Below are 14,816 nucleotides of genomic sequence, written 5' to 3'. Positions count from 1 at the left end.
AGTCATTACTATTATTATTATTATGGATCATCGCACAGTCAGCCAGATGTTCAGACTGGATTTGCTATTTTGTCTATCTATCGAGTCCTTATCAATGACCTGGGATAAGCAGATGTGGATATTTGATGGTATTACAGATATGATCGCAAGATGGAAGCAGTTCCTATTATTATTATTATTATTATTATTATTATTATTATTATTATTATTATTATTATTATTATTATTATTATTATTATTTCTATATTATATTTATTATTAATGCATTGTGATGTATGTGCAAAAGGAGTGGAGATGTGTTGAATCAGTGACACTGCTTTTTCCCTTGCACATAATTCCTATTCCACATCACCTTCTGAGGATGTTTGTGGTAGAGGCTACTGATGTATTGTGACTGTGCTTTAGAAACACCGAAGTGTGTTTCATAGTGTACAGGGTACATGGTCACCCATGTAGCACCAGTCTACAGCCTCTTAAAGCAGCTACATTCAATATTATCTTGGGATTGCACAATGGCCCTCCAAGCTGCAGCACTATAGAAAAAGACAACATTTGCCTTCCATTCCAAAGGGCTGCACAGCACTAAATCCTATTCCTTTCAGATAATTGGTGGTGCAGTGTTTAGAATGCAGTATCTGCCCACAGAATGGAGTTCGATCCTGACTGGCTTGTGGCTGACTCAGTCTTCTATCCTTCTGAGGTTGGTAAAACAAGGACCCAGATTGTTGGGAACAATATGCTGTCATTTTTAAACCGCTCAGAGTGCTGTTAAGCACTATGGAGCAGTATATAAGTCTAAGGGTTATTGCTATTTCTAATTTCCATTACTTTGGATTTCCCTGACTGCCTAATATCCCAATCACAAAAAAGCAGAGTGAAAGGTTTAAACATGTTAGAATTTCATTGAAGCACCTGGTGTATGCAAAAGGCCAGCTTGTAATGGAAATGGAAACACCACATGCCAATTATAATAATTTTATGATAATTTTCTTCTCTTGTCAAATAATTCCTAAAACAATTTTTCATTTATCCAATTAAATGAGAACTGCAAAGAATAAGCAGCACAGCATTGCTCCAATGTGCTATTATGTTCCTCAATTTTACCAGTCTGGCCACTGTCAGTACCCTGAACTTTTCTTGTACCTTTTAGCATATTAGAAAAGACCTGTCCAGTATGGTTAAACCTCTGGCATAGCTCTCATCTTCCGCAGAGCATGCAAGTCCAACAACCATGTCAAGGCAGGTATTATTATTATTATTATTATTATTATTATTATTATTATTATTATTATTATTATTGATCATCGCACAGTCAGACAGATGTTCAGACTGGATTTGGCATTTTGTCTACCTATTGAGTCCTTACCCAGGACCTGGGATAGGCAGATGTGGATGTTTGATGGTATTACAGGTATCGTCGCAGGATGGAAGCAGTTCCTAGTAAGGCCGCCTTTTGCAATTGACTAATAGCGAATTTGTCAATGCCGATGGTGTTCAAGTGGTGCTCCAGTTGTTTTGGGATTGCACCCAAGGAGCCTATCACTATTGGTACTACTCTTGCTTGCTTTTGCCACAGTCTTTCTATTTCTATTTGTAGGTCTTTGTATTTTGTTATCTTCTCCAGTTCTTTCTCGTCTATTCTGCTGTCTCCAGGCACTGCCACGTCCACTATCCAGACATTTTTATCTTTCTTATCAACAATTGTTAGGTCTGGGGTGTTGTTGTTGTTGTTGTTGTTGTTATTATTATTATGGTTTGTCACACAGGATTTAGACTGGATTTGGCATTTTTATCTACCTATCAAGTCCCATTTCGGAAATAGGATAGGGAGACGTTGTTCTTTGATGGTATTAAAGATACTGTGCAGAATGTAAACAGTTCCACATAAAGCTGTCTTTTGCAATTAACTGATAGTGATTTATAACTGTCAATGGTCCTCAAGTGATACATTGCATCCAAGGAGCTTATTCCTATTTAGCAGCAACAGCAGCAAACACCCTCTCTCTTAGCAGAGTACAAAATGGAAAAAGTGAAGCTCTGGGATGGATTGGATTGGATGGATGGATGGATGGATAGATGGATGGATGGATGGATGGATGGATGGAAAGACAGATTTGCCCACAGTAGCCCCTTCACCCTAGAGTTCCTCTGCCACTTTATTCCACTTCTTTGCTGTTAACTTTTCAGCTAATATCATTAGCTGCCTTGAAGGGCCACTGCAGCAACAAAAGTATATGTATTACAAAGCATTTCCTAGCAGCACGACCTCTCTGACAGTGACCTCCCAAGCATTTAGCTTTCTTTCATTGGAGATTTTTAAGAAGAGGTGGAGGGCCATCTATCTGGGTTTAGAGAGTTCTCTGATGTTGAAACAAGCCATGATTGGCTTAACTATAGTTATTTAAATAAATGACAATTGGCTTGGTTCCCACAATAAGCCAACTTCTAAAACAGGAATATATCAGCAAAAATTCAGCTCCCATAACCACGAAGGACTATAATGCCTCCAGAGATCTCCAGAATTGTAACCAAATGCATGAATGGAAAGTCATCATTCTGCCTATATTTAATTTAATTTAATTGTAATTGTAAATGAGATCAAATCAATGTTTATTCTTACCAACCTTTTACTTTTTAGATTATGGCCCCAGCAATCAGTCAAGCCAATAGTGACCTTTGGGCCAGAGAGGATTGTGTAGCACAAATCATTGCTTATTAATCACAATAACTAGGTTTACACAGTGCTCTAAGCAGAACCAAATAACAAGAGTTTTGAACCAACATGTAGATCATATCTTGAAGTTCTGCTTCATGCCAAACCAATATATCTTTTGGGGGGAAGGGAGCAGAATAAATATTTCAACAAATCATTTGACAGAATTCTCTGGAAAGCTACTTTCAAAAATTCAGGCTTGACTAGATGGATTAGTTCAATAGATACATATAGAGCTGGTTAAACAATAGTACAAAAAGCGCAAAATTTAAGAGAAAATTTTTATAAAATGTTTTATAGATGGCATTTGGATCCCCAAAAGTTGTCTCGCATGTATCTGAATTTACAGCCCAAATGTTGGAGATGTGGAAATTTAGATGCAACTTATTTTCATATCTGGTGGACCTGTAGAGATATTAAAGCTTTTTGGATTAAGATTTGGTGGAATATTCAAAAGATTTTTAAGAGAAAGATAAAGTTTACTCTGCAATTATTTTTGTTGGGTATTATTGTAGATTTTGATGTTAAAGAAATCAATTTGATGTTGAATCTTATAACAGCTGCAAGATTATTGGGGGGGGGGCAATATTGGAAGAAAAACTCACTGCCTACTTTGGAAGAATGGATACTTAAGGTGTCTAATTTAGCAGAAATGGCGAAAATCTTCGCCTACTTGAAGGACCATTCACAAGAAAGATACATTATGGTTTGGAGAAGATGGATTGATTATATTCAAAAGAAATATGAAACTGAAAAGTATTATCTTGCTTTTGAGTAGACTTTAGATAATTATTAATAATTTTAATTATATTATTATTTTTGTTTTAATTTGTTAATATTTGTTTTGAGAAGGAGTTAAAGTGTGTTATGGTTTTGATTGATAGTATAGTTGGTTTATGTTAGTTAGATTATGTTTGTTTATTTGTTACCCTGTGGTCAGCTCCGGGAAGTGGGGGAGGGGGGAAGGGGTGGGGGGTTTATATTGTAATAAATTTGTAAAACATTTAATAAAAAAAACCAAACAATAGTACCAAACAAATGTAAGTCAATAGGTCTCCATCAAGCTGAAAGGAAGTGTCCAATGGCATGCTGCTGCCTCCGTACTGTTCAACATATTTACAAATGACTTAGATGGCTGTGTATAGAAAAGCTGATTATCAAATGATTATTTGCAGGTAAATAATCTGCAAAAGATTGGGCAACCATTTGTTTGAAATGATATAGGGTTTCCTGCTTGAGCATGGAGTTGAATTAGAAGACCCCCAAGGTCCCTTCCAACTCTATTATTCCCTTATTCTATTAGATGAGACAAAGTATCAAGATTCAGAAGGATTTTGAGAAGCTGGAATGATGGTCAGGAAGTGCAACAGATAAATCCAAAGCCCTTCATTTGAATAAGAAAAATCAAGCATAAGAGTAGGATAAGAGAGGTTATATAGGTAGCACAACATGCAAAAAGATGGTAGGTACTTTGGTGGATCACAAGCTGAACATGAGTCAAGGGTGTGATGCAGCTGTAAAACACAATGCAATTCTAGCTGTAGCAAAACAAAAACCTTCATCATATCAAAATCAAGAAAAATAATATCAGAAGATGTTTTCTGTATTCATCAGAATGAGTTTATTGTATTATATCCAGTTGTGGATACTGCATTTTAGGAAGAACATTGGCAAACTGGAGCATGTTCAAAGAAGAGTAACCAGAATCATAAGGTGCCTGGAAGGAAAAACTCAAAAGGAACGTTTGGAAAATTTAAATTTATTTTTAGCATGGAGATAAGAAAGATATGGAGAGATGTGGTAGTTTCAAACAGACAGTCATATAGAAGATTAGTAGAAGTGTTCAGAATTGTTTCAGATGACAGGATAAGAACCAATTAATTCAAATTACAAAGAATTTATTGAACATCTAGACTTTGAAGAAACAGCATTTGAGGCACAAATGACCAGGCTTCCATTATCCTATTTTGGACACATTACTTGAAGGCTTAGCTCTAATACAAGGAAAGATGAAAGTACAACCAGTTGCAATATAGATGAACTCACTTATAGTATTGATGGGTGCACTGTTGGAAGACTTGAAAAGTCAGGTTAGGGGCAGATGGCCCTGGAGGAAAAAAAAATCTATTAAAGTGGTCATTAAGAGTTGACAGCAACTTGATAATCCATCAGTGAAAATAGACAGGAGGAGAGAAAATCTAATAGACTGTTTGGCAATGGAAAAGACTGTTGCCCCTTCTTTGTTGAAATGGAGGCTTGATGACTACTGTAGGGATATAGTAATAGTGGGTTCTTGCCTTGAGCTGGGGCTGAAGTTGACAAACCCTAAGGCTCCTTTTTTCTTTATGCTCTTTTACATTTCTAATTAGAAGTAAGTAAATGGTAGTTGGAGATCAGAAATGAAAATCATAATGATAAAGACTGTTCTACAATGAAGCAGAGTACTTTAAATCAATTTTCCTTCACTGGAAGTATTTAAGCAGAGGCATTTAAACATTTTAAAGTCCTAGAGTTCTGTTTCAAACTTTTTCATAAGATCCTCTCAAAGTAGTCTCAAACAGATCTCCAGCTACATGTGTTGATCAAATCACTGAATTGACTTGGGATGATGGCCATTATACCACATAATTCTAAACTTAGTAGTTAAATAGTATCTCTTTCAACTTAATCATGTTTTTTTTATTCCATTCTTCATTTGGTTGACCTTTAGAAAGCAAGGTGGTGTCATGTTTTGTTGTAAATCCATTTTCTTAAACTTTACTGGATTTAAATATGATTGGCTACTTTAATTAAGGGAGGCTTTGAGTGGTTGTATTTCAGTGCTGATTTTTTGGTATATTTTATTGGGCTGGATCCAGGCTATATTAATTGAACTTAAACCTCACTTAAATCAAGTCCTACCTTGGGCTACAGAACAGAAAGGAAATAATGACCTCCACTTACAGGCAGGGAACCAAAGAAAATACGAAAGTAGCACCTCTTGTTTCCTGGAAAAATATAATTGCCTAGGAAGGCCCAACCTAGGCTGGCCATTAGCCAGGCAAAAATGGTTATAGTATAAGGGAGATCCTTCTCTTTGCTCTATGAGAGAACAGTTAGCTCATACCATTACTGTTCAGAGTTTGATGAGCTCAAAGGCAGCACTCTGAAGCATACTGAAGAAAGTTGTTGCTACAAATAACGTTAGAAGCAAAACTCAAGTTAGTTGAAGCATATTCATGAAGGATGAACACCAGACAGGACAACAGTCCTGCAAGTATTGTCCACTCCCTGGCTTGGCCTTGCAACTCACTTTTGAAAACATTTGAAACATTGGGCTCCTCACCACTTTATTCTTTTCAAGCCACCAGTGCCTCTGTGCACTCGGAGCTGCCTGTAGAGGGAGTTGCCACTTTGAAGATATTTATGGAATGTTTGTATGCCCATGTCATTCCAGGAAGAGCTGTAAAGGGAAAGAGCTTTGACAGAGCCTGTATGTCTGTAAATGTGTAAAGCACTCATGCACAGTAGAATATAAGTATGTCTGGATTAAGCTGCCAAATCTCATACAACAAAATATACAAAACTGAGGCCAATTCACATATTGTATCACATACTGTCCTGGGAAGGCAAAAATTGTTTGTAGATATATAGGGCGTGACTCAGTTGTTAAATCTTAAGAGTTGTAAGTTCCGTTTGTTTTTTTTCTCTTGATCCTCAAGATCTTGATATACTGTAGATGGAGACTAGTGCAAACAATGAGCCCAAACACTCTCCATTTTCTTTGATGGAAAAATAACAATGGAGTATGTTGAGCTTTTTTTTTCTCAGCAGAAAATGCTGCAATTGTTAAACAATTGACAGTAAACATTTGAGTTCATCACTGCAATCACTGAGAGATGTATTGTTAGTTCCTGACTATTTTTCTGTGTGCCATTGCTTGATGTATATTATGATGCATTATTATAAGCATTATTATAATATTATTATTATAACTTGAAGGTCATTCTTTTTAAAAGGGATATACACCTTCTAAAGTAGCTGGCAAAAATGACTATAATTTTTCCTCTTTAATAAACATTGCTCAAAAACGCACAAACTGTGGTCTTAGGACAGCGTCAGCTTAATTTCATAAGCCCAATGCAAGATTAGTTGTGACAATAGTTAAAAACTATTTGCTACTACATTGCAAACTTTCAATCTTAATAATAGAAGAATAAGATGTCAGGATAAAAAAAACCAAGAGAACAAAAGAAAGAATAGGTTTTCCTATACATTTTTAAAATGGGCTTCACCTACTTCTTTTTTTAACCTCATTGACCAGCTTCCAAAAGGGAACACAGCTTTCTTCAGAAGACTGAAAGCAAGCAAGCAAGCAAACAAACATATCTGAATCCTACTCTTGTTTTCAATATATTGCGTCTAAATACAGTTATTAAATTACAGATATTAAATCATTTTCTTGTTTATTGGCTTAATCAAATTTCAACTGAACTTTAAAAATCTTTATAATAGCAAAACTTCAGTTAGTATTTCTGCCTAGTACGCAATAAGCCGCTGGACAACAGGATAAAAAGTTAGGTGGAGCCAAAAAGATTGCACTCAGAACATCCTTTATTATGAACTTAACCTACTTTGGTGGTTAATACTGTACAATGCAAACCAAGTTGCTGGTGATCCCCCTTGATCACGGCTCTGGATATGGGTATCTTTGGGTGTCTGTCGATTCCCACAAATCTGGTAGAGTAGACATTTCCCATGCCTCCTCTATGAGGGAATGTCACCAAAATGGATAATAGAAGTTAGACTCTTCATGTGCTACTTCACTGCTGTAGAACAATATTCCTACAGAAATTTAAATGGGTCCTGCATTATTAGTTATTAAAATAAAGTTGTTCCAGCAATTGTTGGCATTTGGGATGTTTTAATATTACTCCCTCTTACTTGAGCATTTGTTTCATATAATTGATATTCTTGGTGTTTATTATACAATATATGTAGAGGTGTTTTATTTAATTTTTTATTCAAATTTATATGGCCACCCATCTCACATAAGGTACCTTGGTGGTGTATAACATAATCAACAGTAAAAACATATTGTAAGACTACTTAAACACTTAAAAATTCAACAAATAACAAGAGTGAAAAAGGGTTAAAATCAGACTGTTAAATATGATGCAGTCAGGTATACAATATTCCTACTATATTTTTTAAACCCTGACTTACAGATGCATGACACTTAGATTCATCAGCAATTGGAATGGCAGAAAAGACCAGTGAGTGAATAAATAGCAATAATAATAGCACTTAGACTTATATACTGCTTCATAGTACTTTATAGCCCTCTCTAAGCAGTTTACAGAATCAGCATACTGGGTCCTCATTTTATCGACCTCAGAAGGATGGAAGGTTGAGTCAACCTTGACTCATACATAAAATACTGATTAACAGCCTAAACAAACAAATTCAGTTCACACAAACTACTGCATGATCAAGAAAAAGAAGGTATTTTACCAATGTATATTAAGCATATTGTTTGAATTGACATGTATGTAAATCTGGGAATACCTGGTTTAAGCAGTTTGAAACTGTCTCAGAAAGAAGCAAATAAAAAAGCTGCTAGCCAATGCAGTTTATAGAAAGAGGAGTCTATTATAAGAGTACATTTATTTGATAGAAAATTTATTTATTCTTTATTGCAACTGTCTTCCTGATATGTTGAAATGGAATACCTATAATTTACAGCAAGCATAGCCAGGGGTGTATAGTAGTTTAATTCCAATACACCTAGAATACACCAATTTATAGAAGCTGGTGCTCTTGGATGACATCATATTTGTGGTCTTTATGTTTCTTTAAATAGTTCCTTTAGGTTCTTCATGTCATCCAGTCTGGGTGTATTCCAGACTATAAATCTCTCCTCATGTTCTTCTCTTGATATGCATCATAAATCCTGTTTTAAAGATTCCTGTTACTCCACAGTTCAATAAGTAGTCTCCATAGTTTATTTTACAGAAGGTAGTGGTAGGTCTTGATTCAGTGCCTATGAAGTTCCTAGTTACTCTTCTTTACTGGGTAACTTCTACTGAAATGGTATAGGGTCTCCTGCTTGAGCAGGGGGTTGGACTAGAAGACCTCCAATGTTCCTTCCAACTCTATTCTGATTGATTGATTGAGTGAATGAATCAGACTTAGCACAAGACCCTAATGTCATCTCAGAAGTCTTTTGGAATATTGAAATAGGCATACGTATGTGTATGTGTGCATATGTAATTGCCATTTACTTCTAGAAGTAATCATCTGTTTCTCCAAATACCCAAAGCAACATACAATAACAGCATAACTGAAAATATAACAATTGAAAGGAAAGCAACATAAAATTAGCAGTGACATCAGTTAAAACAGCACTTAGTATAGCATTTATAGCAATTAGCATACCATTTCTAAGATTTCTCAGTAAATCCAATCAACTTTTCAGTTTTTTTTTTAAAGGTAGCGCTCTCTCTTCCATAAACAGACCAGCTACATTCTTCCTAATCGCTACCAAGTTCATCTGAGAACCCTGCAGGGCGGACTGTAAATAAGACTAAGAACAGAGACTGCCTGAGGCAGAAGAAGCTTGGAAAAGGGCAGTGGCAAGATGTTAAGATTCATGTATGTGTCACGTGATCTGTGCTGGACCCTGAAGCCCTCGATGCAGTTCATCCCAGTCCAATTCTGTTAAGAGGGAGGGGAACATCCACCTTGTCCTTCAGCTCTAGCAACATAATGCCTAGGCCTGCCCGGAATAAAGGATATTTATTCATGAAAGAAGATTAATTCATACAAAGGTAGACATTCTCATGATCACCCAGAAAGCTTGTATGTCATTTAATAAACATAAGCTACAACTTGCTTTCAGAATATTTTTGTGTAATAGCCAATGGGGAAAAAAAGCAGACAGAATTATCTATTTGAAGCTTCCTTTCAGCTAAAGAAGGTTATCTAGTGAGCTTTCCCTCTTCCTCACTATAATAATATACCAAAGCTATACTACTAAACAAGGTTGGATAGAGACATCCCTTTTGATAGCCTCCAGATCTTTTACATCTTATTTCACTAGTATAATTACCAAAGTTTGGTGAAGCGTTTTCCTATCATTAAATAGGTTTAACCTAGTTAAACAGTGAAAAAAAAATCCATCTATCAGCAAACCTCAGAAAATTCTGGCTCAACCCATTTGTGTGATTTGATAACAATCTATGTTCATTATTGTCCCAGATATCTTATTCCTTGAGACCCTGTCCCCAAGTTAGTGCTGTCTTTGATCAGTGAAAGATTGTTTCTCCTATCTTAGATAATACAACACATATAACTCTAGCTTTCATCCTCTGTGGAGTACAAAATGTCTTATTCAATTAATCAAGTTGGTTTGAGTTGATTAATCCAAAATTGAAAGTTTGAGCTTTCATTAATAATCCTTTAAGTTATAATTACCAGAAGTTATTGTTGAGGCACTGGATGTTGTTTGGAAGAAATGTGAAAAGTAGCCGGATTGAAAAAGGATTGGAGGAGGAAATGAGACACCACTGCCAGTTTTAGTAAGAAGGCTTTGCAATCCAGAACAATGATTTGCTCAACTCAAGCATTACATTCTTGGGCACTGCTGGGTGCTGGAAAAAAAAGGAAGGAGAGGGAGAGGGCAAAGTTGAAACATTCAAGAATAGAGAATGCATCTTTTGTTAATGAGACCTGGAACCAGTACAGGAAACCAGGGATAGGTCAGGGTCTGCAGAACAAATGAATGGGATATTTGGATGAATAGATGAGGGGGGAGCAGTGTGGTGGAATCTGTTGCCTCAGACACTTGACCCTGTTGGGAACAGCACTGGTTGCCACTTTCTATAATGGGCACTGGAATACAGGAGACATCAGACAAGGCTGACTACAGCACATACTAACTAACCCGGAGACAGTTCCAAGTGACCCAGTAAAGAATAATTGGCTGGAAAGACAGGGAGAGAAAAACAATCTGCTTTCCAAAATTCAGTCATCTGTCAGTAGATGCAGAACATTCACCAGATAATCTCTGGTTATTTGGTTATCTGTATTTCATATCAAATTGATATTTGAGGGCAGCATTTAATAGCTAAGATGCTGATTTTTGAAGATATAATCTCTGTGGAAAGGTCCATGGCATATATTTGAGTGCTGACATGTTTTTCACAGCACTGACAGCGGATGCTCCATGATGTTGCATGTCTAGTCATTGACATGTAATGGTATTCAGTATCTAACAACTACAAGTTTGAAAAGTTTCCTAAATGACCCTTATGTAAGTCATAACGGTATAGATAAGGCAGCTATTACAATGCAGAAATCTTTACTTGAGAATAAACCCATTGAGGTTTACTTTGGAGTAGACATGTACATTGTTCAGATGTGTGGAAGATTTCACATTGAACCTTACTTTGAAATGTCTCTTTCAAAACTGCTCCGTCTGTAGATGATAAATACATTTTTTACTTGTGGAATGATTTAAAAGAAGGTTGTGCAAATGCCTGCAACCTTCGCTGGCTAAAATGCAATTAAACCCTCTTGACATTTGTGTCCTCAATTATCATCTGGCTCACTGGGAGTCTATATAATGACTGTTTTGATGAAGCCTTGCTCTGTGCATATCATATGTGATCTTGTTTTATGTTTATGACAGTACTATCCATAAGTTTGTTATTATTAATATAGAGCCATCAATGTGCATAGCACTTTACAAAACAACAAGGGAAGAGAACACTGCCTCAAGGAACTTACAACACAATTCAAAACATGTTTGTTTGGAAGTAAATTAAGTTTATTCAGACATTGCTGTGTTACAGTTTGGCTTACATACTATTTATAGCTCGATCATAGTTTAAATTACAATGTAGAACTAATATCTTAGTCGCAATATGGATCTACCTTTTGTTTTAAATTAATTTAACTCAAACATAATGTGGTGTATTATTTAAGCAGCTATTACTCTTCCAAAATAGGAAGATAGCAAAGTTGTGCAGTAATATGGATACAGCTTCCATTTTGATTCTCATCCCTTTGGATGTGCTAGAAGAGGCTGGACACCCTCATTTTTATGGAAGTTAAAAATTAACCAGATGCTGGAAAGATTCTTGGAAAACTTGGCAAAAGGAGCAGAATTCTTGAATATGAATAGCTTTGATTTAGTTGGTCATCTGAGATTGGCTTACTAGGTGAAAATCTTAACCATATGCAACCAGGAGGGAAGCACTGGAAATAAAGTTAAGTACAATATGGTAGAAATTTGCCTGGAGTTAAAACCTGCATGCCAAGAATTTGTGACTGTAAATGTAAGAGTCTGGGAAAAACAAGAAAAGAGAGAGAGAGAGAGAGAGAGAGAGAGAGAGAGGGAGGGAGGGAGGGAGGGAGGGAGGGGGAGAGAGAGCGCAATTAGGTAGAAATTAAGGGAGAGATAAAAGTGACTACTGTTAGACAGCTTGGAGCCAATGAAAGGAAATAACATTAAGGACCTCCAGACAGGGTGTGGAGTTGTCTAAAGAAGCAGAGAGGAGATACTCAGGAGAGTTTGGGGAAGGTTTTGAAAAGCTTTGAAGCTGGGTGCAAGAGACCCACATCCAGGGAAAGAGAAATGGAGCAGAAGAAGTTTAGCCTGGAGCAATGGCTAGAAAACAGAAAATGAAAAGGTTAGTCTATAAAGAGGCGGCCTAAAAAAACATGGCTGGGTAATCTTTTCTCTCTCTGAAACAAGAATTAAAGAATGACTTTGTGGGTAAAAAATGGGAAAAGCAAAAAAGCTTTTCTCCTTGTACCCTTCAGCCTATCCAAAGTTCCATTCTAAAGAAGAAAACAACCTGGGTTTGCAAAAGCATAAGAAGATTTGGTTGGCGTCACTCAGTTAATGGATGAGAGAGAGGCTGGCAAGTTTTACAGTGGGAGAAATAGCCCGGTCAGCTAATTAATAAGGGAAGGACTGATACTTGCCAAAGTCAAGAGGAGCAGCAAAAGAGAGAAACAAAAGATCAGATGCACAGAAGGGACTCAACAAATCCAATGTTTTAAAAAGTAGAAAGTTAGCTTTGAAAAAAGTAGAAAGTTAGCATTGTTTAAATACTGTATGTACTGTACCATTAAAAGATCTTTAATAAGATGGGCAATCTCTTTGCAGGATGGCAAGGAGATTCATTCCAATAATCAGAGGGCTATTGTTGCTGTTTTAGCTGGACTGGTAAAAGGAAAAGAGGGGGAAATTGTCCTTTTAGAGCCTCCCTTCCTAGATGGTAACCTGGCACCAGGCTTTGTTTCAAGTATCTTGTAAAGAGAGCTGGAGAGAACATAAAGATTTCAAAAATATCCGTATCTGAACCCAGGATAGCTTCAGCCCTGAAACAGTTGCTACACATGACTCAGTTTTGGGAACAATATAGGATTCATGGAGACTAGGACTGGAACCTGCAGTCTAAAATTCTGCACTTGAGAAGAAAGGAAGGAGATGAATTGGGCTAAAAACAAATGAGAAAGAATAGATGTTTCATTATGCAGAATACAAATAATTTTTTAAAACTCATAAATTGATTATAATTATGTTAATCAATGTGCTAGTCTATCCACTTTTAAAGCAGAATAGTGACAACCATTCAGGGCTGGTGAATTTTAAATATTTCCAAATAATAGTTACATTTCTAATGAAGCATTTATTGGGGGAAGAAAGATCATATCCAAGAAAAATCATGTTGATTTGATCACATTGGTGATTCCTGAATTTATTTATCTATTTGGTTTATATCCTGTCTTTCATTCAGGAGCTTCAAAGTGATAGAATTTGATAGGTAATAGAATTTGAAGAGGTCACATGCAAAATTTCTTGACATGTAGTTTAAAGGGTGTTTAAACTACATGTCCTTATTCAATGTTATTATTCAAAATGACAATTTGTTCACATGGAGTTCAAAATTTCAACCAGGTATCCTCACATTAGGGCAGACATGTCAAACACAAGGCCCGGGGGCCTGGATGCGGCCCGCAAAGTGGTTTCATGTGGCCCACGAAGCCATCCTGGAAACAGTGAGTGAACGGCCCCTACTGCCTTGGCCTAGGCCAGCCAGGAGCCAATGTACAATTTTGTGGTGGCCATCTTGGCATTTGCCCTGGTGGACCATGCCTTGGCATTTGCCCCGGTCTCACCCCTGCCAGAGATCCTCAGATCTGTCCCATTCCTGCCGAGGCCCCCACAGGCACCCTTGACGCGAATGATATAGAACTGGCCATGCCCACCCAGTAGGCCACACCCACTCCATCCACGCCCACCCAGTAGGCTGCACCCACTCTGGCCACACCCACCTGGTCCCCCAAGGGCAACCGCAATGCTGATGTGGCCCTCAGTGAAATTGAGTTTGATATCCCTGCATTAGGGACACCTGAGGAACTGTTTCTTTGCAAATTTAATTATGAATGGACTTCATCTACTCATGCAAGATCAAAAAACTTTCATTTTCACCCCTTTCCAAACTATTCTCAGCTCAGTGACTCTCAGTGCATTTTTAAAATATATTTACCAGAAGCATTTCTTTAGCTAGGGAAATCTTCATTTTAACTGTGTGTGCAGGAATGAATTCTTGTATTGCCTTTAAGAGGAAATTATAGCAGATGCTTGCAGGAATTAGATGAAATGCACCAATACCTAAATGTATGCACACGTGATGCAGACTGGGAATAGACCTATATTGTCCATCTCTACTTCAGATTAAACTACAGAATAGGCAAGAGAACAAGAAGCCTGATTTATTGTACTGAGGTTAATAATGATTCTGGAGAAAAAAATGATGCTAAAAAGCTATCTAAAAAATTGGTCCTCCCCCATGGTTGCCAGGTTCTTCTCTTTCCACTGCCCCTCTTCCCCTTCACCCAACCATCATTTAATAATTGGTTTCCCTGCATGAAAGAGAGTTGAGTTAACAGCTACAGTTCTCTGCAGGAACTACTTGAAATCCCATGTAATTCAGGCCACTCCTGAGCACTGGACTAGAAGAGAAGGTTTAAAAGCTCGTGCCGGGTCTCCTCCAAGTTTTTCTTTTCAAATGTGAATTATAGCTTTAGAGGAGTCATGTTTTCACTC

The 14,816-nt window shown here is 37.0% G+C and overlaps 1 protein-coding gene across 3 annotated transcripts in view; it reads right to left on the bottom strand.

Moving 5' to 3' along the window:
- The window catches only part of LRRC4B (leucine rich repeat containing 4B), an 86,840-nt gene that overhangs the window by 19,679 nt on the left and 52,345 nt on the right, over nt 1-14,816 (bottom strand). Inside the window, exon 1 of one of the 3 annotated variants that reach the window (XM_039357830.1) lies at nt 10,169-10,213. The exons of 1 other annotated variant lie outside the window; for it this stretch is intronic. The gene's annotated coding sequence lies outside the window, so the exon portion shown is untranslated. Of the gene's footprint in view, nt 1-6,038; nt 6,157-10,168; nt 10,214-14,816 lie in introns of those variants that run through there. One more of the 3 variants, XM_039357831.1, reaches the window with a different exon arrangement.

This window comes from Crotalus tigris, unplaced genomic scaffold (genome assembly GCF_016545835.1).
Source record: "Crotalus tigris isolate CLP2741 ecotype Arizona unplaced genomic scaffold, ASM1654583v1 scf7180000018954.1357295, whole genome shotgun sequence".
Classification (NCBI taxonomy): domain Eukaryota; kingdom Metazoa; phylum Chordata; class Lepidosauria; order Squamata; family Viperidae; genus Crotalus; species Crotalus tigris.
The sequence above is the reverse complement of the archived record's forward strand: the minus strand, read 5'-3'. Positions and strand labels throughout refer to the sequence as shown.